Here is a 27,411-nt window from a genome sequence, read left to right on the forward strand (position 1 = left end):
AGTGTATGGAAACTCTCTGTACTACCTTCATTTTTTTTTCTGTACATCTAAAACTCTTCTAAAGAATAAATTCTGGTTTGGAAAGTCATTAGACTGTTTGAATACCTGAGATGAGGTGGCCAGGAAACAAATTATTGATTAGGAAGGACAATTAAATGATTGCCACGGGACCCAGTGCAGGATGCCAAAGATGTGAGCTTTATTATGTAAAAAAAATAGACCTGGGAGATCCCAGACCTGCTTTAAGATGCCTGGGGTGATTTTGAAGAGGATGAACTTTAGAAATAACAAAAATAATAGGGGACTATTGTATTAAATATAATAATACTCAATATGATAAGATACTATGCAGTTGGCCCTTGAACAGCACAGTTTTGAACTGTGCGAGTTCACTTATACGTGGAATTTTTATCAATTAATACTATGCTAGTATGACACACTCTGCAGTTGGTTGACTCTGTAAATGTGGAACCCAGAATAAGGAAGAACCACTGTAAATTTCTATGAAGATTTTTCTACAGCATGAAGTTCAGCTCCCCTAATGCTCAAGTTGTTCAAGGGACAAATGTAGTATCAAATGTCACCAAACTTGACACATCTGAGTGAAAATTTAATTTCCAAGAATAAAGAGAGTACCTTACATACTCACAGAACAACAAGGCAATCTAAAAGTATTAACCCCTCAACTCAGACAGGTTTCTTCCAAACTATAGATCTCTGACCTCTCTTTTCTTAGAGCTTTTACTTTAGAAAACCTGCAGTTGTAAATTCTTTCTCTGCCCCTTTAAGATGTAAATAACTTACCACCCAGGAAAGCCCTTTTTTTTTTTTTTTTTTTGATTTGGCAACCACCCCTTTAAAAGGTAACTATTAAGAATGATATGCATCTAACTTCCAGTCTGTGGGAGGATGGAGTCTAACTTTGATTCCCTAATGTGCTCCAGGACTTTTTCACTAGGTCACACCAGTGCTTAAAAATCCTTTGACTTTTTGTTTCTTTAGAATTAAGTTCTCTCTTTCTTTCCTTTTGCAATAGTCCTAAGTAAAATCATTCTTGCCGATTTAGTCGCTCTGGTTCAATTCTTCTTTTACAGAATGTAAATAAGATTTGAAGAAAATACGATGGAATGTTGAAGGCAGTGGATTCTGAACCTAGACTTAGATCCAGTGATAATTACATATTTGACTATGAGAATCAAGTAAAGATATCTTCAACCACATAAGAACTTTGAAAAAATTCATCTGGACCACAGGCTCATAAAAGAAATCTTGAGATGTTTCAACAAATCACAAAATTGATTCCAGAACAAGTGTAAATGTAAAAGATCCGAATGATGAAAGAATTAGAAAAAAAAATAGTTAATTCTAAATTATTATTGACAATGTTCATAAAATATACTCTAATGGTTACATGTAACCATAAATTAGAAAAGTGTAATATGGAAGTGTTAATAACAGCCTGGGAAGATGACATAATGAAGCATAGAAAAAAATTAAATAGCATATCTATATGAGGGTGACTTTTTTTTGGACAGTTGGGAAATGTGTTTCTTAAAAATACTAGGCTAGCCTTACATAGATAATATATGGGTAATACAAAATTTTCAAAGTTGCAATTTAGCAGAAGGATGACAAAGGAAGAAAGGAGATAAAGCAATCTACTAAGATAAGAAAATGAAAGTAAAACAGACACAACAAGAAATTCTTGATAAAGAAAATGACTAGAAAGTGGAAAATAAGAAAAATGTAAAGCTCAAAAAAACATACTGGCATTCAAAAAGAATAGTCAAGTCAGAAGAGGGGATAGAAATGTGACGAAACATATGAAAACATCTTTGCTTTTGCTAATAATAAGGAAAATGCATATTAAAACAACGTCAACATTTGACAAAAAATAAAAGTAAATAAATAAGAGGTAAATGCATACACTTGTTCACGGTGTAAGTGGCAAAATGGCACTTCCATGAATTTCTTTAGGAATGCAAACTGGTATAAAGTTTGTGCAAGACAATTTGGCAAATTCTATCAAAGTTTAAAACTTGTGTAATCTTTGTCCCAGCAATTTCCTTCCTAGGGAACTAGCTACAGAAATATCCACACCTGCACAAAGATGTGTGATATAAAGTTTGTTGCAGTAGAACAAAAGGAAATCCCCCAAAGTTTATTAGTGGAAGCATTATTTTATTTTCTTTGCTCATCTATTGAATGGGTCATAGTACAGCTGTTGTAAATAATAAAGTGGATCTTTAGTTTGATATGAGGCAATATCTATGATTATTTTTTAAAGAATGTTTTAGAACCATTTTTATATTTCATTCTTATTTGAAAACAATAGTTCCTATTTGTATGTATACACCCACACCAACACAGACACACATCTATAGACACAGAAAGAGAAAAAAATTAAATATGAACACCAAGTGTTTGATATTGTTTAACCCTGGTGAGATTTGTATGTTTGGGGAAGAATTAAGAAGCAAGTCTTTCTAATCATTTGGTTTATTTTACAACACTGATAATTTTACAACAAAAAGATGAAAAATATGTTTGCACAACAACCAATATGATATCATGAGTCCATTTGTGTACATACACTGTATAAATTCTCCTGTGCTCGCTTTCAGTGGATGGAGGGCAGATTGATGTAAGATGACTTTAAAGCTACATTCTGTGTTATGTAAGCCTTTTATTAGTCAGTCTAGAAATTAAGAAGTCATATAAAGCATGGTTTTGTGGGAAGTTATTTCTAAATTACCAAACTCTAAATAAAATTTTGGTACATACAACACAATAGTTCATGACTATCTCTGATTGGAAGAATTTTCAAAAAGTATTTCTTTCAAGTAGGTTCAGATAATTCTTGATTTCTTTTTCTTTTAACTTAGCCTTGCTTAATAGTAATCTAGGTTTTCTTGTTAGGGGGTATTTTATTGGATACTTTTTATACTTATTTTCTTATTATCATTTACTTCAAAGGCAGAAAAGTTACTGTCAGTGTTTCTTCAAACATATTACTAAAAACAGATAAATTATTATTTTTGACAAAGGTCTTTAGATTGACTTAAAACACACACACAAAGTGCTTACTCTTTTTAGTTTATTTGTTTGTTTTATTGAAATATAGTTGATGTACTATATTATACGCTACAGGTGTACAATACAGTGATTTACAAAATTTAAAGATTATAATTCATTTATAATTATTATAAAATATTGGTTATATTCCCTGCATTGTATGGTATATCCTTGTAGTATATTTTATACATAATAGTTTGTACCTATTAGTCCCTTACCCCTACTTTGCCCCTCCTCCCATCCTCTCTCCACTGGTAACTAGTTTGTTCTCTATACCTGAAAGTCTGTATCTTTTTGTTATATTCACTAGTTTGTGGTATTTTTTAGATTCCACATATAAGTGATATCATGCAGTGTTTGTCTTTCTCTATCTGACTCTTTTCAGTTAGCATAATACCCTCTTTAAGTCCATCTATGTTGCTGCAAATGGCAACATCTCATCCTTTTTATGGCTGAGTAATATTCCAGTGTGTGTGTGTGTGTGTGTGTGTGTGTGTGTGTGGTGTGTGTGTGTGAGTGTATCTCTCATTTTCTTTATCCATTCATCTGTTGATGGACACTTAGATTGCTTCCATATTTTGGTGATTGTAAGTAATGCTCCTTTGAACACTGGCATGCATGTATCTTTTCAAATTGGTGTTTGGGGGGGTGGGGTTGGCTATATACCCAAGAGTAGAATTGGTGGGTCATGTGGTAGTTCTAAGTTTTAGTTTTTTGAGAAATCTCTATGCTGTTTTCCACAGTGGCTGCACCAATTTATATTCCCACTAACAGTGTATGAGAGTTCCCTTTTTCCTGCATCCTTGCCAACACTTGTTACTCGTGGTTTTTTTGACGATAGCTGTTCTGACAGGTGTGAAGTGATATCTCACTGGGATTTTGATTTGCTTTTCCCTGATGTTAAGCATCTTTTCATGTACCTGTTGGCCATCTGCATGTCCTCTTTGGAAAAATAGCTATATAGGTCTTCTACCCATTTTTTAATTGAGTTGTTTGTTTTTTCAGATGTTGAGTTTTATGGGATGTTTGTATATTTTGAATATCAACCCCTTATTGGTCATATCATTTGCAAGTATTTTCTCCCACTCAGTAGGTTGTCTTTTAATTTTGCAGACAACTTTGTTGTACAAAAGTTTTTAAGTTTAATTAGGACCAAATGGCTTCACAGGTAAATTCTACCAAACAGTTAGAGAATAGTTAACACCTATCTTTCTCAAACTATTCCAAAAACTTGCAAAGAAAAGAACACTTACAAACTCATTCTCTGAGGCTAGCATCATTCTGATACCAAAACCAGTCAAAAACATCACAAAAAGAGAAAATTATAGGCCAATATCACTGAGGAACACAGATGCAAAAATCCTCAACAAAATACTAGCAAACTGAACACAACAATATATCATGATCCAAAAGGATCTTATTCCATGATCAAGTGGGATTCATCTCAGAGATTAGAAGAATTTTTCAATATCCACAATTCAATCAATGTGATACACCACATTAACAAACTGAATATAAACCACATCACCATCTCAACAGATGCAGAAAAAGCTTTTGACAAAATTCAACTTCCATTTATGATAAGAAACTCTCTAAAAGTGGGTATGGAGGGAACAAACCTCCACATAATAAAAGCTATAAATGACAAACCCACAGCTAACATCACATTCAACGGAGAAAAGCTGAAAGCATTTCCTCTAAGATCAGGAACAAGACAAGGATGCCCGCACTTTCTCTTTGTCTGAATTTTATTTCATTCAAAGAACAAAATCTGTGGTGACTGAAGTTTTAAAAACAAGAAAAATTATCTTCTTTCCCCCACAGGATTGGTTTTCTGAACCCTTATGACTTTCATGGAATTTGAGAATATGAGTCAAAATTCAAAACACCATTTCCTTGTGTTCATAACAGAGCTCTCACCGGGGGTGTCTGAGGCTTGACAGTGGGAAGTAACCCATTTATACTGTCAGCTTTATTGGGAAAAAAGTAAAATGTCTTCCCTCAAAGAAGAGACTGTCTCTATTCACCATTGAAGATTCTTTATTCTTTATCCAAAAGTTTTAAGTTCTAATGTGTCCTTTTATATCTAGGCCTATGAGAATATAGTTCTATCTATTAACTCCCTCTGAAATAAGCCAACTGCAGGTTATATGCAGCCAGCCATTAACCATGGAATTCCAAGGCACAAGCTACGCAGTGAGAAAATTACAGGTGTTCAGTGTAGATAAAAATTCAATCCCAGGGGGTTCTCTCTCTACCTCCTGGAGAAACAGGTTGTTTTTCTAATTCAAAATTGTTTCTAAATCCGGCATAGGTAGGATTGTTGCCAAACATTCAAAAAATGTTTCAAGTAACATTGTGAGAAAAAATTTTTAAGTACAAAAGATAAAAGTGAAAATCTTCTCTTCATCCTTTCCTAAGGGAGTAATTATTAATGGTTTGGCATGAGGAATTATAGACTTCTTTCTAGTCACACATGGATGGACAGATTGACAGTCACAGAGTGACAACACATAGTGCTCAGAATCCTGATTCAGTTGAGGGAAGGGTGAAGTAAGGAGCTGAAAACTCTGGATTTAGAGAAAATCACTAATCTGAAAAGTGGAACTAAAAGCTATTGCCCCAATCTGCATTTGGAACAAGCTTCTTAGAAGACTGAAGACTATTTGAGAATCTAAAAAACTCAAGAGAAAACATTTGCATATAGGTGTTGTCATTTGGGGAGTCTGCCAATGAAAAATGAGCTCCACTTCTTAAATTTGCTCTTAAATCTAGGAAACAACTTTGCCTATGACTAGTGAGATTCCAATCCATTTACACTGCTTTATTCCTAATTATGAACATTATGTATCACAACATTTAAGGAAACCCTTCATGAAAAAGTTAAAATAGAGAAAAGAAATAAATACAGGAGAAAACATACAGTCAACACAATTATAATTTCAGAGACTAATAAGGATAATTTATCTATTTTTATTGGTGTATAGTCAGTTTACAATGTTGTGTTGATTTATTTTTTAGAAACAAATTACAGAATATTATATAAAAGGATCAGGGGAAAAGAAACAGGATGCGAATTTTTTGTGACAGCAAAAATACATAAAAATTCTATGGAGATGTTGAAACACAATTTAGGAAATCTCCAGGCAGGTAGAGAGAAAAAAGCAAAAGATTAAGAAAAAATTGAGATGACAAAGACTACTCCAGCATATCTCCATATCTAACTAATATAATTTTTAAAGATAAAAATGAAAATACAATTTTTTAAATATCAAAAATAATGCAGAATATTTCCTAGAACTGAAGGCATGGGTTTCTAAATTACAGGTCATCATAGTGCCCAGCACAGCAAATAAGATACATGCACACAAACACTCAGCAATTTAGTCGCTGACAAAATCAAAAGATCAGATGTGGCAGGTAGTCTCCAAACATAGTCCTCCAATGACCCATACCTACTGGTACCCACATTGGGAGTCAGTATCCTACCATTCAGTCTCGTCCTGTAACAAATAGAATGTGGCAAATATATTGAGGGACTTACAAGGCTAGATTACACACACACACACACAAATCTAGGGTCTGTCTTAGGACACTTCTTCCAGAATCAGTTGCCCTGAAATGAAATGTTCATGGCACTTGTAGAAGACGCTCTAGCAGACAGCCCCAGCTGATCTTCTCGCTGGTAATTAGCACCAACTGCAATACACACAAATGAGCCTTCGTGGACATTCTGCCCAATGAAACTTTCAGGTGGTCTAATCTGCAATCACTGTCTGACCACAACCTCATAAGGGATGCCAGGCAGGTTCAGTCAACCTGCAGGACCATGAAGGATAACAATAAATTGCTGGTTTAAGGCACTGAATTGGGGATGTATTTTGGATTCCTGTGTCAATTCCAATATGGGGCTTCCCATTGACACCAACCAATTCTTGGACACTAAGAATTTAACTCAGTTCTGACACTATCTACCTAAAGGTAGCGTCAGATTCACAGGTGGATATTCCTATAAGATGCCTCCCCCTTCAGATGCCAGTCCAGGTTGTTACTTGTGTTTCTGAACAACCAGCTAAAAATTGAAAGGGCCAGGGACCCCTCCAGCCCAGAATGCAAGTCCACATTGTTACCTGTACTTCTGACCAACTAGCTACAAACTACAGATTCCTATGACCTCCTCTTTGGGTTTGATTAATCTGCTAGAGAGGCTCACAAAACTCAGAGGACATTTTACTTACTAAAGCACAAGTTTATTATAAAAGAATACAATTAAGGAACAACCAGACAGAAAAGATTCACAGGGCGAGTTATGCTCGCTTCAGGTGCACCACTCTCCCCAAATCTCCATGTGTTCACCAATCCAGAAATTCTCCAAACCCAGTCCTTTAGGATTTTTATGGAGGCTTCATTACATAGGCACCAATGATTTAATCATTGGCCATTGGTGACTGAGTCAATCTCTAATCTCCTTCCCTTCCCTAGAGGTCAGTTGCTGGAAATAAAAAAGTTCCAACTCTCTAATAACAGCCCTCAGCTTTAGATGACCTAGGTTCCATTCCAAAGGTCACTTCATTAAGATAACAAAATATATCTTTATGGGTCTCATCACTTAGGTAATTCCATGGGTTTTAGGTGGAGTTATGTGCCAGAAATGGAGATGAAGACCAAATATATATATCTTACTATAAATCACAGTAACACAAGATGATTGCTTATTGCAGCAATATATAGTTGAAATGCCAGAATACACTAAATATTTTGAGGGGAAAAAACAAGGAAAGAAAGGAGAGAACAATAACCAGCAAACAAACACAGGACACTTAGAAAAACATTGAGACTGTTGGGAATCAGAATAGCAGTAGATTTATCAAAGGCAACTCTAAAGCAAAAAGGTAATGAGTGATGTCTTCAAACTTCTTTGAAAAAATTATTTTTTCCTAGAATTTTATGTCACTTAAACTCGTAACAAATGTGAAGGTTAAAAACAATATACAAGATCTGCTTTAGACATACAAAGCCTCGAATTACTCACTTGTCAAACATGGCCATTATCAAAGAAAGATTTAATTAAAGGATGCAGGAAGAAAACGAACACAATCAGGACACCACGTATAAGTGGTTCTAACACCAAGACACTGTAGCAGACCTATAGTATCGCCAAAGCCAACAGAATCAGGAAATAAAGGGCATCGGGTGTAAGATCCACAGAAAAGCAACTCATGGATAACCTGGAACTTTCGAGCTTTTAGAAAAGAATTCTGATGGGTTTATGACAGAGATGTTGTGCTACTTTGGCATAACTAGTAATAAATTCACAGAAAGAAATATTTGTGCCCTATTAGGTTTTAAATACTGACTACTGTTTGAAAAAGATTTGTGATATAAATGTATATGAAAGAGAATAAAAGAGATATTGGCAGTGGAGATGGAATAAGAGAGTTAAATACAATCATTTATCTATTGACAGAAAGCCAGTAACACCTACAGCTGACCGACCCATACAGAAAAATATAAGACTTGAATTTGCAACTCAGAAGTAAAGAAGAGAAGAAACATTAACAAAGATGAAAGCGAATGCCTTGTGCCTTTGGGGGACCCAAGTAAGTCGTGATGAGGAAACAGACAGGTTCTGCTGTTTTGTTATAAAATGTTTAATATTAATTGACTTTATTAACTATGTGCAATTTTTATTAAAGGCACTAATAAAATGCCCAGAAGAAAAATCTTTAAAAGTAAACATTTTTACACTGACTTATGCTATAAATGCAAATGAATACTCAAACGTAAAAGCTAATAACTCAAGGAAAGGAGTGAGAGAGAGTTCTTCTCCACATATCACAAGAACAATAGATCCCATCAAAAGTTTTAATATTTGCCCAACTGATAGGTAGAAAATAGGAACCAAATGTTAACTTAATTCACATTAGTTCCATCATTACTGAGTCTGGACATCTTTTCTGATGTTTACTGGCATGTTGTCACCAGGAAATTTCTTGTTGATTTAATCTTCCCACTTTCTATGGAGTCACTTATATTTGGGGGGCACACATGTAAGTACAGGTGTACGTTTTGCATCAGTTCTCACAGCTTCCTATCCTGCCTGGGTTTTTCTTCCTCAACAGATGTATAAAAATCCCACTCTCAACTAAATGTTATATTTTTCTATCTTTTTGACTAAGCCCTCATTGTTTCTCTTTATTTTTGTGTCTTTCCTTCCAGCTACCCGAAAGGCAAATATTTGGTTGTAGTACTGGCAGAATGGCTCAGACACAGCTGAACTGCACAGTGTCCATAAGAAAAATTACACACAAGAGAAATTCACACAAAAACATTCATCAGATGAGTCTGCAGGTAGCTCTGTTGCCACTCTTCTATTGGTTGTCCCATCTCTATACGATTCTCTTTTCCCCTGCTTGGTAGGCACAGGGGAAGACAAATAAATCCATACTGTAGGAGGACATAAAACAGAGGAATGAACTATCATCCTTTCACTCTTTTTAATCAACATCATTTCAGCAAGTAATTTTCTTAGAATGCCACAGTTGCTTGTTATTAAATTAAAAGTGTGTACATGTAAGGCATACAGCAATGTGCTGATTGGATATGCATATACATTGTGAAATGATGACTGCAGATAAGTGTAGCAACGTATCCATCACCTCACATAGTTACCTTTTTTATGTATGTGGTGAACACGCTTAAGATCTACTCTCTTAGCAAATTTCAAGTATACAATACAACATTAATAACTAAAGGCACCATAAAGTACATTGACCCTCTAGAGCTTATTAAAAGTAATTGAAACTCTGTATCCTTTAATCAACATCTCCCACATTTGGCTTTGAGATGCAAGGATTACCCTTCCTATCCCTGTGCAGAGGAGAAGGAAAAAAATCTCTCAAAGAGACATGGTGCTCCACTTAGAGGCAAGTGTTCGATGATTCTCTACTTCTCCCTTTGCTAAGGTACCTGTCACATAAACCCAGGTAGGAATGTGCAGGTTGGCAGTGGCGGGGAGGAGTGGTGGTGATGATGGTGGTCAGTTGGTATCAAGTCACTGTATGTGACTTATGTACTCCCAAATGTCAGATTGCTTTAAGAACTATGAATTTAGTTCAGTTTTTTACTACCATTGGCCCTTATCTTAAGACTGTAAGGCAAGAAGACAAGTTCCATTTAATACCCTGTTGAATTAATTTCTTAAGTGTGCAAATGGAAGATTAAAATGTGTAAACACCTTTCAACCAAGGATATTGCGTTGGTTCAGTACCCTCTCCAAACAGACCCTAAAACAAGGATTTGGGTGTAGGTGCTTTGCTTAGAGGTCACTTCAGGAAGCCTAATGAGGAGGGCATGAATCAGCAAAGCCAAAACATGAAGTGTTCATTATGTGACCTATTGTGTGAGCTCACACCCACTGGAGACCCTCTGCAGACTCAACAGCATGCATCTCAACCTTGTCCCACTGAGGGACAGGGACAGGGAGGCTGGCATGCTCACCTTTACACCATTCCCCACTCCTTGTTAGACCAGAATAGACCCCAGGAGCATTAAATTGCAATCTTATAAGGTTGTCTTTCCCATGTGTTTAGCAAGTTTCCAAGCTACCAGAGAACAAAAAGTCACTGATGTCTGAAAAACAAGCTCTTAGATTTCTACAAACTCCCCACCCCACCTGCTGGTGAACTTAGAGATGAAATGAGTTCCTGCATGAAATCACAACATCAGCTGTGGTACAACAACCATCCTGCAGCTAGGCTTCCTGATTCCAAATTCAGTCGTCTGTATGCTTCCAATCATCTATCTTTCACTACAGGAGAAAGATGGGTGGTTTCCATGGAAACCTCAGAGACACAACAATTCAAAAGAATTTCAGTCTTCCAAGCCTTTTATTTTTACTTTTGGTTATCTTTTTAGCTATTTAAATTTGACTAGTGTGTATCTAACTACTCAAAGTCTTGAGTGGAAGGAAATGAAATAAAATATCTTTGTGTTTAAATTATCTTGCATCTGTGGACAAGAAGAGAGATTTTAATAGGTTGTCTTATGTTCCAATTCAACTAACTCAAACGGATAAGGATTACCGTTAAATTATTTTAATATAGGACAAGATAGTTACATTGCAATAAGATCATAGTTTTAGGCTACTATCTAGCAGGAAAAATCTTGGAGAAATTCTGGCCATTGAAAGAAGCATCTTGGATACCCCATACCTGAAAGCATCTCTCTCTCTCTACTTACTGTCGTATAAGAACGTTCTGTACATAGCTTGGAAAATGTATTTGACAAATGAGCAAACATAGCCCATAGACAGTATATCTCATGATAACTGTAGAATATTCTTTGGACCTAAAACTAGAGGGAGCGTTAACCAAGTTTTGCGCCACATATTTCTACTAGAGAATTGTCCTGGCCTTCTGTAACAGCCAAGAAAATTGCAAAAATAAGAAATGGATAAACTGGGAGTAAGCACAGGAAGAGGAAAGAAATAATAACAATGTTGGAAAGAAATGGAGAGACTCTTGCCTGAGTATCTAAAGCATTCAAAGACAATTTAGGATAACTGAAGTGTTTGTGATGAAGATGCCTGGAAGAGAAGAGATGGGAGAGAGAACAATAGCAGGGAGCCGTAGGAGACCTTCTTGCCTAAGGTCCCCCTGTCTGCAAACACGGAGAAACCTCCTGTTACGCAGACTCCCTTAGATTGGGCTGTTTGGGCTATTGATCTTTTGTAAGTAATCTACAAAATGAATTTAATTCATATGCACATATTTTCTGTTAATTGTAACTTCTCAAAAGTTGTCTGCGTTCTTAAGAGGCTATTGGGAATCTAAGTTGCTCGATGTCTCGTAATTTCTAAGATGTGCCTACTTAGGACTAAGTGAAGGAATGGACACTAAACAGTGAAAAGGGTCCTTACGGTGCTCAGACAACGGGGAAGAGAGTCTTAGACTAGGAAGCAGAGGGGAGTCTACGACCCAAACAAAAAAAGAGGTGGGGAGACTGGCTTTGGCAGTAGATACGGGGAGCAAGTCTAGCCTCATGGTTTTCAGCAGGACATCTGAGCTGGAGCTGCAAACTGGAACATGGGTGAGAGTTTACTCAAACCCAGGATAGCAATAAAGTAAGCAAAAGGAGCCACCTGACTCAGAAAGTAAATAAAGAAGAAAAAATTGAATTGTGAGCCAAAGCAAGAGGCAACTTCAAAGGAGAACAAATTTTTTTTTGTCATTGAGGTAAAGAGGCAGGGAGCTTGACAATGGACACTCTTAGATGGATTAAACAGGGATATTCTTTAATATCTTAATTCATTTACTCACTCAATATACATTAACTGAGCAAATACTATGTGAAAATTCTGGATCAGTCAGATCCCAAAGCAGAAGAATCTCCAAGATATGTTTTAAGTTATGTATAGATTTAACATTGGTTTCTTTTCTATATTTTCTGATGCTATATGGTTTATAACGTGATAAATCTTCATGTACGTAAAACAAAATAATTTTGTTTACTCAAATATATTGACCTAAGAGAGTATTACTATAAATAAATAATTTCTAATAATGACTGAGATAAAAAAAGAGAGTAATCCACACTTGAAGTGCAAAATGATGTGTAAAAAACATTTTTACTCTGCTAAAATAATGGGAATAAAAAAAATTCCAATGTTAATTTCTGATTTAATGACTTTATTATGAAATTAATTTCATATTTGAAACAAATTCATAGCAAAGAATCCCTTAATTCTTTCTCCTGAACCAAAACCCCAATGTCCAAGAGACGCAATGATGACCTTTCTCACTGGGACTCATGTCTGAATGAGCTTTGACAGCCATGGAGTGAGCAGTGTGGATGCAAGTTTCCAAGTCTCCATTCATTTCAAAATGAATTCAGTAGACCATAGAGAATAAAAAGAAAACTCGGTTGTTTGTGGATAATTCCACCTAGGACAATTCCCAGTGTCTGACACTGGGTTTGGGAACACTCGAACATCAGATCTAACCAATAGATCTTAGCAACCAGCAGCTGGAAAGCTCCAAAACCCTACTTTGACTTTAAAAAAAAAATTATCTACCACACTAAAATAAATGCTAAAGAATTATGTTCTCGCTGGGAAAAGTGAAACAAAACAATTTCAAATAAAATATGAAGACACCTTTGCTTAAAATCTTCCTGAAGGTCCTTTCCTGCTTCCGTAGAACATGATTAAGAGCTTCAGTCAGTGTTTTGATGGATTAGCTTAATCCAGGCAGGTCCTATTCCCCCAACAGGCCACCCTTGAGTGGTTACATAAACTCATATTTAAATCAATAGAAGCTTGAGTTGTTTGTATTGGAGATATTTGTTCTTGGAATTGGGTACTTATTTGCCTTGGAGATTTCTAAAGGATCGTATCTTAGTGGGAGGTAAAAATGGTTTATTGTCCTGCCAGTGACTGGAAACCTGTGTTAAAATACAAACTTCTTGAGGCTGCTTTTCATTGAGTGTTTGGGGAAATGTTAAGTGGACAGGAACTGGTATTATCATAACTCAGGAGCCAAAGAGGAACTCAGCAATTACAGATGTCTCTGTTTCAATGGAGAATTGACACACAATTTGAAAAAAAAAAAAAAATCTTTAAAGTTATCATGCCAGGTACAATGAATTCTATAAAGAAGTATAAACCGGTTCCCTGTCACCAAGACCTTACCATCTTTGTGACAAGAGAACACATAAAACAGAGTAATAAATAACAGGGAAAAAAAAGAATATAAAATAATTACATTGTGCAGCACATATTACAAATGCAGCCAAACTGGAGAGAAAGAGGAATTCTTATAGGTTCAGATATAGAAGAAACGTCTTCAGGTATCAGTGGAGCCTCAAGAGAAACTTTAAACGATAAACAGAATCAGATTGGCACAAAAGAGTGCGGAGGCCAGCAGAGTTTCAAGGGAGTGTGAGAGAAATGGCAGAAAGGTGGAAGGAGCCAGGTGCAGGAAGGAACTGTTGGTTCAGAGAAGTGAAGGCTGAACTTGAGCAGCTGGGTTGGCTAGTTTGCAGGATCTTCGAAGCCAGACTGAATAATCAATCCATAATCCTTGGTCGTGAAGAATCCTTTTACATTCTTGAGCAGGAAGGTGATGTTGAAATAAGGTATATGTGCCTGTGTGTATGTAATATATATGTACCATATGCACATATGTATATTTGTCTTTTTACTATACCTACATATACTATATATGTGACATATAATGTATACATACATATAGTATAGATCTATTTATGGTATATATCTAACTATATAGAAAGGAAGGAAGAGAGGAAGGGAAAGAGGGATGAAGGGAGAGAAAGAAGGAAGAAAAATGGAAAATCTTGGAGCAGTCATCAAGCTGAATTAGAAGGAAAAGTGAGTGAAGGCAGATAAATTTAAAAGCTCTTAAAATAATTCAGTCAAGGGTTCGATGAGAACCTAATCTAAGATAGTGGCAGTAAAGACACCTCCACAAAGTGGCTCTTTAGGCCACTTTGCTTAAATGAAGATAGTGTGTGAGGGAAATGAATGAGGAAAGAAAAATACAGTATTTTAATTCTGTGTGTGTATATATATATATATACATACATACATTTTACTGAATGCGTGAATAATAATGTTGTATACTATTGACAAAAAGCTGATTTGTAGAGAAATGTGATGCTTTCCTTTTCATCTTGTGGAATCAGGCACACTGAGAGCCCATAATAGTGTCCGAGGATTACCTAGAACTGAAGGTAAATACCATCTTTCAATAAAATTAGATAGTATCTTTGCAATTTAAAAAAATAAAATATTGTTAATTTTTTAAATTTTGAAATAATTTTAGTCTAACATTAAGTTATAAAAGTAGTGCAAAGAGTTCCCTGATATCCTTCACTCAGATTCCCCCAATGATAGCATCTAACATAATCATGGTGCAATGATCAAAACCAAGAAGGTGACATTGGTGTAACCCTATTAACAAAACTGTTTCCCTATTTGGATTTTCACCAGTTTTAACATGTACTCATTCTTTTGCTGTATATTTTCATAATTTTTATTATATGTATAGTATTGTACAACCACCATCAAAATCAGGAAGCAGATCTGTTCCAATATGCCAAAGAAATTCCTTCATGTTACCCTTTTATAAGATCATTCTCCCCCCCCCAACCCTAACCCTTGGCAACAACTAATCTGTTCTCTATTATTGTCATTTAGAGATCATTTCCATTGTGTATTGGAGGGAAAAAAAAAATAGAAACAGTAAGTTGCACATTACAAGAAGAAATCTAGAGTGGCAGTATTCTTTGAGCTATACCCTAGTCCCAAGACCACACAGGATCAAAATGGTTATTTTTATGCACTGTCCTTGATTAACTTTGGCAAGTAGTACTTCTAATAATTTTGTCATAAACAAGGATCTTAGACTTCTGCTCTTGGTTATGAGATCACAAATCTAGTGTATTTAATTATCAATCAGTATACATTGAGCCATATAGGTAGGGATGTGTGCATGTGTGTGTAAATGTTTATCCTTTTGTTTCTTAATAAAAATTGGAATACATAGAATATACTATATACACAGTTATAAATATTTCAGGTGGATTTTTCTAACTTCCCCTCCACTTTCCTAGTTGGTGAGATTGAAAAGCTAAAGTCTACATTTTGCACAGTCCCCTGTTCTTAAGTCTTAGCATACAAATTAGGTTTCATCAATTATATGCACGCATAGGAAATTTTAAGACAATAGTGAATTTGGAATTTTTCTTCCTGTTGTTATTTCAACTTGTAGGTGAGGTTTTGGGACACAGGTGCTTGGAGTTAGATGCTGCAACAAGACCCAACATTTTAGATTTAACTGTGAGCTTCATGATCACATAGCCACAGTGTTGGTGGCCGTAGCGGTAGGTGGCAATGGCTTCCTGTTCTCTTGTTTTCCTAACTGAGATTTATGAGTTTTATCTCATTTTTATTTTTTTCACTTTCCTATATATAGATGATGTTCAGAACCTTTTCCTATTTGACTGGCCACTTGGTTTTACACTTTTGTGAACTGCCTGCTCTTCTCTAGTGTTTTCTTGTCCTTATATTTTAGTGGCTTTTTATATGTTCTGCATATAAATATGCAAATATATATTGAGCATCTAATTCCAAACTTTTATTATTCTTTTAGTCAAATTTATTAGATTTATTTTTGCATTTCTATACAGTAAACTTTTCTTCTCCATCATAAAGATATTATTCTGTTTTCTTCTAATATATTTAAAGTTTTACTTTCCACATTTATTTCATTCAGTACAACTAAGATTTATGTTGTGTATGGTGTGAGATAATCAGATTATTTTCCTTTTTCATATGGAGAATCAATTGCCTCAACATCATTTACTCAAAAAAATCATTTTTCCTCAATAATTCATAATATTAATTGTTAAATATTCTGACCTTTTCTATATGTGGCTCTACTTCTCAACCTTGTTCAACTAACTTATTTGTGATTTTAAGCTCCAATACAGCTCTTTTAAATTAGTATAAATTTATAATAAATCTTGACAGCTGAAAGGAAAGGTCTCCTTCTCTTACTGCAATATCCTAAATTGCCTTTTTTCTCATTTTGTCATACAAATTTTAAGGTAGGCTTTTCCAAAACTTTCAGAGAAATATGTTAATTTTTTTCTCCTGTGTTTTTCCTGTTTATGAGAAAGAGTCCATTGTCTATGTTTCCTATTTTAATCTATATTTTTCATATTTTATTATTATTATCGTTCATGGGAATCTGGCAAAAATATATTTAACATTTTACGTATTTAAGTTCACCATATTTTTTGGTTTCTTTTTTAGTTTTTCTTTTATATCCATATTTTTGCTTTTAGAACCCATAGAATTTTCTTTCTCTTTGTTGGGGGGTAATTAAATCTTCAATCCATCATTTATATTTTCTTCCAGATTTATCGAGATATATATAGTTGACATACAGCACTGTATGTTTAAGTGTACAGAATAACAATTAGACTTATGTACATCATGATATGATTATCACAATGACTTCAGTGAACATACATGATCTCATCTTGATATAAAATTTAAAAAATAAAAAAATATATATTTTTCTTTGTGTTAAGAATTCTTAGGATTTACTCTCTTAACAACTGTCACATGTAACATACAGCAGGGTTAATTATATTTACCATGTTGTACATCATGTCCCTTGTACTTATTTATCTTATAACTGGAAGTTTATATGTTTTGACTGCCTTTGTCCAATTCCTGCTCCTATGACTATTCACATCTGGTAACTGCAAATCTGATCTCTTTTTCTATAAGTTTGTTTGTAATTTGAAATTTAATTGACTCGCAACACTCATTAGAAATGCAAACCTATAGACTCCAATTCATAGTTACTGAGTCAGAATCTCTCGGGGAAGGAGGAGGGAGGAATCAGTTTTAACAGGCACCCCTGGTGATTCTTACGAATACTCAGCTTGAGAAGCCCTGCTCTAAGACATTTGGTGAGAGTTTAAAATATGTAGAGCAATAAATACATCGGTTACAGAAAATAACAGAAAGTTGCAGAGGGTGATGGGGTTTTTCTTTGTAGATAGAAGCCACAGCTGGATACATTTCTTGTTGTGCTGAAATATATTTTGGTCAAATTGAAACAAAAGTGAATGGTGGTGATCGTCCACTTTGTGTTACTCTTTTTCTTTCCTTTGCCGTAACAGTGGTGGCATTAGAATTCAGTCTCTGCTCTGACTCCAGAAGAACCAACAAAGGTGAAAAAACATGCTGATAAAAACTTGCCCAACAATTCATTCTCACAAGCTCACAGAGCACTTTCCCTCACGGGGCACTCCGGTGGGGAGTGTGTCTGCTATGAACCTGCTGAAGTTTTCTGATTCCCAAGTGCATGAAAGCCCATTTTTCTTTACGACGCCCAAGATCATACTACATACTGTACTACACTGCTAATTTTCCAGCGCCTACACAGGATCCTACAAAGGAAAAGCCCTACTGTTAGAGCAACACTCACTCTCCTATTATACAAGGAAAACATGCTTCACACAAGTCTTTCCCTTGGCACTTATAATATAATCTTTACTGTACCCATGGCCGTATTAAAAAAGCAATGGAGAGAGAAGAGAATCGACCAGGAAAACACACCAGGAGCAAAATAAAAAAGATAATGTCTTCCTTAAGGCAAAGGAATGGGATTCTCCAAGCAAACATGTTCAGCACAGTGAAACCAAATGGAAGACCAACAGTCATGCGACTCAACACCTTTTAGCATGTTTCTTACAGAATCTGCTTACCTCATCAGCAATTCCATCATTTAATTTTAGCAGAAAGAGAATTCATGGCATCTGAAACTTTTAAGATAGCAGGAGCAGCAAAGCATTATTCCTATGGGAAGCTCACAATGATTCTTTATTGAATACAGGAATGAATGAATACATGAATGGTTGACAACAGGCGCAGTTAAGCTTTGTCAATACAGAAAACAATGCAGGGATGAGACTTTGCCCCAATTATTCAAGAAGAATAACTGCTTTTATTTTCCCAGTTGATTGCTTGGGACAAAGGGGACTTGTAGAAGGAGGAACGGTGGAGAAACAGCTTAAGTGTTCTAAGTGGGAAGATGGTGTACCATCATTGTAGAGAGTGCAAGCGTGGTGTCACACTAATTGTGTCCAAATCTTGGCCTTACTATTTGCTAGACAGATGTTTTAACTGCAGTAAGTCTATGCCCTTATTTCATGGACTTTTTTGTATATTAAATAAGCTAATGGGTATCTATCTATCTATCTATATATACATATATAATTTTTTTTAATTAAACAACTTTATTGTGTTATAATTTTTGTACAATAAACTACACATACTTCAGATGTACAATTTGATGGATTTTGATAGACACATACACCTTTGAAGCCACGACCACAATCAAGATACCCAACACCTCCATCACTCCCCAAGAGGTATATATACTTTGATAAGATACATTGTAAGACATCACTTAATTGATTATTAACCCATTGTTGTTATTAATATTGGCATTATTAAAGGCTTTACGTTACTATGCAATTTTAGGATGATGCACTTGTCTAAGAGAGATGACAAATACTGCTTGTTTCTCCTTTACCCAATCTTCAATAGTTGACCAGAGATGAGGGGGGACCTTTAAGGTAACCAGACCCCTTGCCCTGACCCCATTGCCCACGTGACAGTAAGCGCTAAGTATTTAAGGAATTAAAACTCCAGAAAGGCTAAATCCTGTGACTTTGAACAGTAATCAAGTTTTTTTTTTTTTTCCCTTAAGTAATCAAAACTTTTCTCTCTCACACACAAAAACAGGAAACGATCACTATGTTTTGGCTTAGAATAAGGGGTCAGAAAACAGAAGACATGCTCAGAGAATACAGAATGTTCAGATTAGAGAGTAACACACATCACAAAGGGCTGTGAGTTGATTCCTGCAATGCGCCCGGAGGAGTCGTATGAAAGACAGGGCTCTGGACTGAGCAGCCACTCAGCAAAAAGGAAGGCAGGAAGAGCAGTGAAGGGAGGGAGGAAAGGGAAGAAAGCAAGAAGAAAATCAAGCAAACAAGAAATTCTCGCCTAAAAAGTAAATAGTGCCAGGCCGTTATCAAAGCACAGACAAGAAGCAACCCCTTCTTAAGACTATTGATTAAAATGTGGTACTTAGAAGGAATTTTTAATTAAGTGTGCAAACAAAGGCTTAAGGGTTTTCGTTTGTTTGTTTTGTTTCGTTTTTGAAGAAAGGTAGTCAGGGCTGTGATACAAAGAGGTGACTTTCCGCACAGAGACAAAGACAGAGTAGGAGAGAGGAAAGGACATCAGACACTGAACAGGGAAGACAGCAGGATGAGGAGCAGCAGTTTTAAAAAACCAATTATTTCATGAGAAATAAATGCGGAGTTGTCATCGGAACAGTTTGGCACGCCTGGGTTCTGTATAAAATGAAGGCTAAGAGAGTGTGCAACAATTATCAGGTAACTCTACGGCATTCACTCCTTGATGTCAAGAAATTCATTCTCTGCCAATGTTCAGCTACGTGAACCATTCTGTACTAAAGAAATCTTCCAGACAATTTTATAGGCGTCTATCTTAATAGGGTGGGTCTTGTCTGACAATTAAAGACAAGTGTGAGCTGACCAGAGAAGATAGAATCTGCTAGACATAATCCTCAGATAATACTGTTTTAGGCTTATTTCTGACTTTCTTTTTTTAATGACATAATATGCTCTTCTTGGAGACTTTCAACTGTTGACCAAAATTAACATGCCCTTTTCTCTGCGGACCAACAATCTTGCTGCATAGAAATAGTTACGATATCAAGAAATGGGCTTCATGGTGCTGGGGAATATATCTTAACTATGAACTCAGGGTGTACTTGGGTAATTTTGGTAAGAGTCAAAAGAGCACCTAATATATTTTCTGAAATGCACTTTATGCCAAACTTTATGAATCATATGAATTGTGAGTATTGAATTCTGGCAAACATCCTATGATTGAGGAATTTTTATCATCCCTTTTTTGTTGATGAAGGAACTGAGGCAAATATAGATTAAATAAATTGCCTTGAAGTCACAACACTACAAGAAGAAGTGCTGAGTGTCTAAAAGACACACTGATCATATGCTGCTTAAAGGCAAATCAAAATTTAGTTCAGTGTCTAAGTTCCTTTCCTAATTTTTAAAAAAATTTAATTAATAGCTTTCAGAAAATGAACACATAATATAAAATAATTCCAGAACATTTATGTTTGGTATAAATCAGATTTTTCCCTTAAATATAAATTGGATTGCCACAGTAAATTAAAAAATTTGTAAGCAACAGGTTATTCTCAGTAAAGTTTTTTAAAAAGTTAAGTATACATTCATCTGTAAATCTAAAACAAATCAAAGAAAATAAAGCATCATTCAGAATATTTCAACGTTAAATTTTTGTCCTTTGATCCTTCATTATAAGAATTTTTTTTTTTAAGCATAGAAAGCAGATCTACTCTTACCCCAAATAGGTGTATTTTCCAGTCTCAAAAGAGTTCACTCTGTTTCATATATTCAGGCCAAATGAAAAGCATCACCCTTCAACTACTAAAAACCTTTACAATGTGATTTAGGTTAGAGTTGCCAGATTAGGAAATACAGGACACGCAGTTATATCTGAATGTCAGAAATTGATGAACACTCTTAGTGTAAGGATAGGCTTTGCCGTATTTGCGAGGACATATTTATGCTAAAAATTTATTTGTTGCTTATCTAAAATCCAAATTTAACAAAACATCTTATATTTTATTTGGCAGTCACAATATAAGTACCTAAATAAATCAAATAATTCATAAAATTTTTTAAGATAGGGATGTCAAATGTGAGTCTTCTCAAGTGATAAAACTGGCCTTTTATAAAATGAAAAAATACAATGGGTAAACGATTTTACTGTGGATCAGCTTTCCATGCTCAGTTTAATTAGCCCTGAAATGCTTCCTGATGAGCTTTTTTCATCTTTTGTTTGAAAAATAATTTTACTCTTTCGTTTCTCCTGGATTATCATATTTAATGTGGTGACACTGGGACATTTTTATTTCATGTTTACCCAAGGAAGTACTCTGATGAATAATTAAATCTAAGATGCATAATTTTTAGAATCGCCTTAAGATGAGTGTGCGCTGATTGTGTTTTGCTTTACTGTTCAAAGGGGGTAAGTGGAGACATCTGCCTTCCTTCCCCAAATTCTATTAAGATAAAATGTAGAAAAGGCAAGTCAAGTCTTCATCTTGTCCCTCGCTGCAAATTCTCTTAGAAAATCCCACGTCGATTCTTTGCAAGATTATTTATCTAAGAGTCCAAAAGGGAAGCAACCCGAAAGACCTTATTGAACTATCACCATCTGGAACACAAAGCAAGTGACTATGTTTCCAGAGCCACTGTCATGTGAGAAAGAGAGAAACTTACTTTATAAATCTAAGGACAGAATGTTTTAATGCATTTTTCTGACAAGTTACATTGAAAATAATAATAATTCAGCAGATAGAATCAGAACATAAAAACATACTTTGTATTTGTTTCAATATCCAAAATGCCTGGCTTGGGCTCATGCTGATAATAATAGTGCGTATATTTACTGAGTTCTTAGGTTATACCAGCTTTTTCTGTGCTAATTGCTTTATAAAGTTGTCCCCGTCAACCCACCAACACCGTGAAATAGTTGGTAATATTATTCACATTGTGTTGATTAAGATACTTGCCTAAAGCCATCTACATAATATGCGGCACAGCTTGCAAAAGATCTGACCCCTGTGAACGGGACAAGAGTCACACAATCTGCAGAATGACCCTGAATTAAGCTGATACGTCTCTTTCCCATCTTTTGATTGATTAGTCCCAATCTCAATAAGAACACAAAAGTAGTTTTTATCACAATGCCAGAAATTGTCTGTGGGAACGAAATAGATTCTTGACGTTAGACACACCCACCAAATCTTCTGTTCTACTTATTTGTCTTTAAAGACTCAATGTGGAATTTCTCCACAGTAGTTCTCAATCTTGGTGGTTTTTGCAAACTCCTGGGAAGCTTTTGAAAATGCTGATGCCTGGGTCCCCTGCTGGAGATGATTTAACTAACCTGGGTTATGGCCTGTGTATCAGGATTTCTTAAAGCTCCCTAATTGCTTAAAAAAAAAAAAAAAAAAAACACAGGTAGGTAAGCAAGTGACAAAACTTAACACCGCTGTTTACAGCAGTCTTCGTCTGAATAACATTCAAATTGATCCTTGAAGATTTTCTGACAAATATATCTATGCTAGCCTAAAAAACAGATGACTTTGAACAGATGTATAGTCTAACGTCTCACTGGAATACAGAACCAAGAGTAGGTTTTATCAATTCCCAGAAGAGGGTCACAAGTAGAAAGAGAGAAGTGGTAAAATATATGGAGGTACAAATGAATTTGCTTAAAATCACAACAACAATAATACTAACCACAACAATCATAAAAGGGCAAGACAGAGCCTCAAAGACCACCCAGCTTCTCAACATCTGAAGATAGCGATGCAGTCATTCTCGTCCCCCATCTCCTAGCTCCAAATTCTTACAGCAATTGGCATTCTTCTGAGAAAAGCAAACATACTCATGCATAAAGCCTTTAGCCCTTGAGCTTCTCAGAAAGCAAATTAATCCACATGGTAGATTAAAAATATAAAGAGGAAAGTGGGGGGTGGTGACTCTTGGTGGTGGCAGGAATAGCAATTTGATGATTTAAGAACGTGTAAGTGGCTCTTGGCAATAGGGGTTGGCTGTGAGCTTGGAGCCCCTCTGGGTCTGCTGGCTGTGGGAGTCCTAATTATGAGCATAATAGATAAACTCATCATGGTCACAACAAGCTACTTAATCTGGTCCTGCTAATAACAGCCAATTAAGTTTGCATTATGAAATGCTTTCTAGAATTGAAGGTAGGTGGACTTTTAATTATGGATTGTTTGAAAACATTAAAGATTTTGAATCAAGGGCTTGAAGTATTATCTTTGGTATGTGGTAATAGTTCTGACCTTTCCAAATTGTCTCTTGTACCTAAAATAGCAAATCAATGAGAAATGGAGTCAAATTGTCGTGAAATTTGGATATAGGAGATTAATGTTTTGTGTTTATATTATTTCTTCCTCTAGACATTCCATTATTTCTGGTTAATTTTAATCAAGACACCAAATGGCTTTTTATCTCTACTTTTTTTTTTCCCCAGCATGGATTCTAACTACCTAATATTTGTTTGAATTTGAATTTAATAAATGCCTCTTCTCAACCCCTACGGCTAAGCATTTGAACTTGGTAATGAAGATCTATAAAGATAAAGAGGAAAGAGGAGCATTGGAATTACAGATACTAGGTCTGCAGTGTCTAACGATGTCTGTAATGCTTTGATTTCACCGTAGCCACCTCTGGAAGTTTAAGATGAATAAATATCAAACAACTTAAATAGTAGTGTAAGATCACAGGGGAAGGAGCCTCAACTCCACCAGTCATCTCTTACTGTAAACACAATTTCCAACCAACAAAAGTAAAAGAACCATTGCGTTCCAAATGCACATTTCGTAATTCCTCCATTTTCTTTGAAGTATGATCAGTTACAATGTATCAATTTTGGGTGTACAGCATAATGTTTCAGTCATATATATACATGCATATATTTGTTTTCATATTCTTTTTCATTATAGATTACTACAAGATATTGAATATAGTTCCCTGTGCTCTAAAGAATAAATGTTTTTTTAACTATTTTATACAAAATAGTTAATATTTGCAAATCCCAAGCTCCCAATTTATCCCTTGTTTTTTTGTATGCTTGTTGGCTTTGTTCTGTTGTGATGTAAGATTCTATATTTAGATGCACATGAAGAGCAGAAAAGTATGTTTCTCTGTAGCTGTTTAATAAAAGTGCTTTTGTTGGAAGAGTAGATTTAGATATAAATCAGTGTGTTAATCCACAGCAGTGGTTCTCAATCTAGCATGATCAGAATCTCCTGGAAGGATTGTGAAAACACAGATTTCTGGGCTCCATCCCCCTAGTCTCAGATTCAGTAGGTCTGGGGAGGGGCCCCCCAGATTCACATTTTTCTAAGGAGTTCCCATGTGATGCAGCTGGCCTAGGTACCACCCTCAACCACAGACCCATTAGCACTAATAAAACAGCAGCAGAAAACAGCATAACATAGACAGTCCAGGCCAGTTTAGTCAGGACCTAAAGACTTGTTTGATTCACTCTGAGAATGTGATTCCATATGAAGAAAAAGCATGTTTACAACTTCTTTAGCAGGGACATCATATTGTATGACATTCCCACAAACCTGAGAATGTATAGTACCCAGCTTCTAGCCTTCTGTCTAAATTTCAGTGACATTGACGCTTTCTATATGCTACTTCCTCCCACTTTGCTATTATTTTTATTGTTAATATTATGAGGGGCAACTAAGGTAACACCATGTTCACTCAGTTCTAGAAGTAAGTTTAAAGTTAGTTTTCATGCATCTTTTCCTAAGTTCCTAAATCCAAGGGTCACAGGGTTATGTTGGACACATCGCCTATCTCTGAAAATTGTGTTAATAACCCCGGTGTTAGGCAGAGCAAACTTCTATTACAATTCTTAAAATCACAGTTTGTGAGAAACCTCAGGTTCCTGAACAAAGTCTTTGTGAAACTAGAGGTACAGATGGTTCATTACAGCCAGTGCCTGAAAGGAATCAGAGCAGGAAAACAGCACAGACCTTCCGTTCCTGACAGCAACGGGACTGATGGAGAAAGCTGGGACTGATGAGTGAGACAAACAAGTGAACAGCATCCTTTATCTGGGGCAGGTGGGTGCCAGGGTTTTCATGGCTCATACCACTTTAAGGAGCCATCAAATTGGTTTCCCATACTTATGCATTCCTCGTAAATACAGACTTCACATTCCCGACCAGGCCACTTCTTATTTTATCTTTGAGAAAATGTCTCTACAGAATCAATTTTCTGCCTCTGCCGGCCATGTGTACCTGGAGGGAAGACTTTGTGTATCTTGGTCCTTCTGGAGATGGTAACTACAACTGACGGATCACAGAGATTACATAATATTAGAGCAAGAAGAGTCTGTGGGGATGGGCTGATCTAATTGTGTTATTTTACAGATGAATACACTTAGGTGGAGATGCAAAGTCACATAGCTGCTTAGTGACACCGATGACATAGGAGTGCTGAATTGGGATTCCCTCCCTTTCTTTTACTCAATAAAATGCCTTAAAGAATCCAGTTATTCTAAACGATGCTTGTCAAGTCTAGCCTTATTTCAAGCTCTGGATGTTAAAAATTGATCTACTTGGATATTAGAAATATGCACTGCATTGTGTATTAGGATTCTGTTTCCCAGAGGAACAGAACCAATAGGATATACAGATAAAGATACATAGATACGGATACCTGTATAGCGAATCCTGCTGTCCAGCAAGTCTGAAATCTGTAGAGCAGACCAGAGGCTGGAAATTCAGGATAGAGTTGAGTTGATATTGCATCTTGAGTCCAAAATCTGTAGGGCGAGCCAGCAGCCTGGGAAACTCATATTACAATCTTGAAACAGAATTACATCTCCATCTGGAAACCTCAAGTTTTACCCTTACGATCTTCAACTGACTGGATGAGACCCATCCACATTATAGAGAATAATCATCTTTAGTTAAACAGATTGTTAATCATATCCACAAATACATTTCACAAAACATCGAGACTAGTATTTGACCAAACAACTGGACACAATACCTAGTCAAGCTGACACATAATGTTGACTGTCACGCATTTATTTACTTGTGATTCCTAAATGTGTTTCATTCGACAGTCTGCATGCATTGAGAGTCCGGTCTATTTAGAAAGCACCAAGTTGAAAATATCTCATATTTATTTTAATATTTTAAAATATCTCATAAAAATATTGAAATATCTCAATATGTAGAACTACTTTGTAAACTGTAAAATGCAGCTCATCTTTCATTCATTTTTAAGTGAACTTCAAAGGATGGGGTATTAGCCAAGCTGCTTTTCTTTCTGTTAGGAAGGAACTTAGGACTTGACTTCAGATTTAAGGAGCAATTGATATTATTCATCTGAGACCACAAAAATAAAACCCGAAATTACTGGGCTTTTTTTCCTCCATGTAAATTATAAGAAAATTCCTCAACCCATGCTTACAGTAAGGTATGCTTAAAAATGAAAGGTTCCCAAAGTGCTTTGGTTTTTGCACAGACTCATAAAGATAGAGATTATCGTCGCATCTAAAATCCTTGCCTTCCCTGAATCCCATTCTCACCATGGCTCCCTGACACGCCTTCTAACTCCCTCCTCTCCTACTGCTCTCTGCAGAATTCACAGCCATAAACTCTCCATAAACTCTGTGGGAATATTAAAAAAAGGGTGTAATTTAGAAATTATGAAAAAATAGTCCTGTCTATTCATTGGGAGCCTACTAAAATTAAAAAAAAAAAGTTCTCTTAATTAAACTTCCTAATAATCTTGGTTGGATTACCTATATGTACCAGTTTCTTTCTTTTAAAAGAAACTCAAAAGCACTCTTACAACATTTAGGAATAATATAGCTGCTGTTGTTCATTGCTTTAAAGATGTGAGTAAATACAACCCTTAAAAAAAAAAGTATATTTTACCATACTGATATTTTCTGGGGGGAAAAGTACATATTAAGGAATGCATGGAAGGTCTGGAAATTATAGTCATAATTTATTCTAAGGTTAATAAATTCAATATTCAATTTTAACTTAACTAGAATTTTAAAATTTTAGTTACCCTAAA

The sequence above is a fragment of the Camelus dromedarius genome, chromosome 5 (genome assembly GCF_036321535.1).
Source record: "Camelus dromedarius isolate mCamDro1 chromosome 5, mCamDro1.pat, whole genome shotgun sequence".
Lineage (NCBI taxonomy): Eukaryota > Metazoa > Chordata > Mammalia > Artiodactyla > Camelidae > Camelus > Camelus dromedarius.